The sequence below is a fragment of the Mustelus asterias genome, unplaced genomic scaffold (genome assembly GCF_964213995.1).
Source record: "Mustelus asterias unplaced genomic scaffold, sMusAst1.hap1.1 HAP1_SCAFFOLD_1944, whole genome shotgun sequence".
Taxonomy (NCBI): domain Eukaryota; kingdom Metazoa; phylum Chordata; class Chondrichthyes; order Carcharhiniformes; family Triakidae; genus Mustelus; species Mustelus asterias.
In genome coordinates, this window is record NW_027591889.1 from 52,501 (window position 1) to 55,000 (window position 2,500).

The 2,500-nt window shown below is 57.6% G+C and overlaps 1 protein-coding gene across 1 annotated transcript in view; it reads right to left on the reverse strand.

Moving 5' to 3' along the window:
• The window catches only part of LOC144489032 (integrin alpha-D-like), a gene marked incomplete at its 3' end in the record, with an annotated part of 65,068 nt that overhangs the window by 52,493 nt on the left and 10,075 nt on the right, over positions 1-2,500 (reverse strand). The window lies entirely within an intron of this gene.

The following is a 2,500-nucleotide window of genomic DNA, read 5'->3' on the forward strand; positions in this document are numbered from 1 at the left end:
TGGGAGCGAGTGAGTGAGTGAGTGAGTGAGTGAGTGAGTGAGTGAGTGAGTGGGTGGGTGGGTGGGTGGGTGGGTGGGTGGGTGGGTGAGTGAGTGAGTGAGTGGTTGAGTGAGTGAGTGGGTGAGTGAGTGAGTGAGTGAGTGAGTGAGTGGGTGAGTGGGTGGGTGAGTGAGTGGGTGAGTGAGTGGGTGAGTGAGTGGGTGAGTGAGGGAGTGAGTGAGTGAGTGGGTGAGTGAGTGGGTGAGTGAGTGAGTGTGAGTGAGTGTGGGAGTGAGTGAGTGAGTGGTTGAGTGAGTGGGTGGGTGAGTGAGTGAGTGAGTGGGTGGGTGAGTGAGTGAGTGAGTGAGTGGTTGAGTAAGTGAGTGGGTGAGTGAGTGAGTGAGTGAGTGAGTGGGTGGGTGGGTGGGTGGGTGGGTGAGTGAGTGCGTGGGTGAGTGCGTGAGTGAGTGAGTGAGTGAGTGAGTGAGTGGGTGGGTGGGTGGGTGGGTGGGTGAGTGAGTGAGTGAGTGAGTGAGTGAGTGGGTGGGTGGGTGGGTGAGTGGGTGGGTGGGCGGGCGAGGGAGCGGATGAGTGAGTGGGTGAGGGGGGTGAGTGAGTGAGTGAGTGAGTGGGTGGGTGAGTGAGTGAGTGAGTGAGTGAGTGAGTGAGTGAGTGAGTGAGTGGGTGAGTGAGTGAGTGAGTGGTTGAGTGAGTGAGTGAGAGAGTGGGTGAGTGAGTGAGTGAATGAGTGAGTGAGTGAGTGGGTGAGTGGGTGAGTGAGTGAGTGAGTGGTTGAGTGAGTGAGTGAGAGAGTGGGTGAGTGAGTGAGTGAGTGAGTGGGTGAGTGGTTGGGTGAGTGAGTGCGTGGGTGAGTGAGTGAGTGAGTGAGGGGGGTGAGTGGGTGGGTGAGTGGGTGGGTGGGCGGGCGAGGGAGCGGATGGGTGAGGGGGGTGAGTGGGTGAGTGAGTGAGTGAGTGAGTGGGTGGGTGAGTGAGTGAGTGAATGGGTGGGTGAGTGAGTGAGTGAGTGGTTGAGTAAGTGAGTGGGTGAGTGAGTGAGTGAGTGAGTGAGTGAGTGAGTGAGTGAGTGGGTGGGTGGGTGGGTGGGTGAGTGAGTGCGTGGGTGACTGCGTGAGTGAGTGAGTGAGTGAGTGAGTGAGTGAGTGAGTGAGTGGGTGGGTGGGTGGGTGGGTGGGTGAGTGAGTGAGTGAGTGGGTGGGTGGGTGGGTGGGTGGGTGGGTGGGTGAGTGGGTGAGTGAGTGAGTGAGTGAGTGAGTGAGTGAGTGAGTGGGTGGGTGGGTGGGTGGGTGGGTGAGTGAGTGAGTGAGTGAGTGAGTGAGTGGTTGAGTGAGTGAGTGGGTGAGTGAGTGAGTGGGTGAGTGGGTGGGTGAGTGAGTGGGTGAGTGAGTGGGTGAGTGAGGGAGTGAGTGAGTGAGTGGGTGAGTTAGTGGGTGAGTGAGTGAGTGTGAGTGAGTGTGGGAGTGAGTGAGTGAGTGTGGGAGTGAGTGAGTGAATGCGGGAGTGAGTGAGTGTGAGTGAGTGTGGGAGCGAGTGAGTGAGTGAGTGAGTGAGTGAGTGAGTGAGTGAGTGAGTGAGTGAGTGAGTGAGTGAGTGAGTGAGTGAGTGGGTGGGTGGGTGGGTGGGTGAGTGAGTGAGTGAGTGGTTGAGTGAGTGAGTGGGTGAGTGAGTGAGTGAGTGAGTGGGTGAGTGGGTGGGTGAGTGAGTGGGTGAGTGAGTGGGTGAGTGAGTGGGTGAGTGAGGGAGTGAGTGAGTGAGTGGGTGAGTGAGTGGGTGAGTGAGTGAGTGTGAGTGAGTGTGGGAGTGAGTGAGTGAGTGTGGGAGTGAGTGAGTGAATGCGGGAGTGAGTGAGTGAGTGTGAGTGAGTGTGGGAGCGAGTGAGTGAGTGGGTGAGTGAGTCAGGGAGTGGGTGGGTGAGTGAGTGAGTGGGTGAGTGAGTCAGGGAGTGAGTGAGTGAGAAGGGGAGGAGGTGAGTGAGTGAGTGAGTGGGTGAGAAGGGGAGGAGGTGAGTGAGTGAGTGAGTGAGTGAGTGTGTGAGTGAGTGAGTGAGTGAGTGAGTGAGTGAGTGAGTGAGTGGGCGAGTGAGTGAGTGAGTGAGTGAGTGAGAGAGTAGTGAGTGAGTGGGTGAGTGGGTGAGTGCGTGAGGGGGTGGGTGAGTGAGTGGGTGAGTGAGTGAGTGAGTGAGGGAGTGAGGGAGTGAGTGAGTGAGTGAGTGAGTGTGTGAGTGAGTGAGTGAGGGAGTGAGGGAGTGAGTGAGTGAGGGAGTGAGGGAGTGAGTGAGGAGGGGAGGAGGTGAGTGAGTGAGTGAGTGAGTGTGCGAGTGAGGGAGTGAGTGAGTGAGGGAGTGAGTGAGTGAGGAGGGGAGGAGGTGATTGAGTGAGTGAGGGAGTGAGTGAGTGAGTGGGTGAGTGAGTGTGCGAGTGAGTGAGTGTGCGAGTGAGTGAGTGAGGGAGTGAGTGAGTGAGTGAGTGAGGGAGTGAGGGAGTGAGTGAGTGAGTGAGGA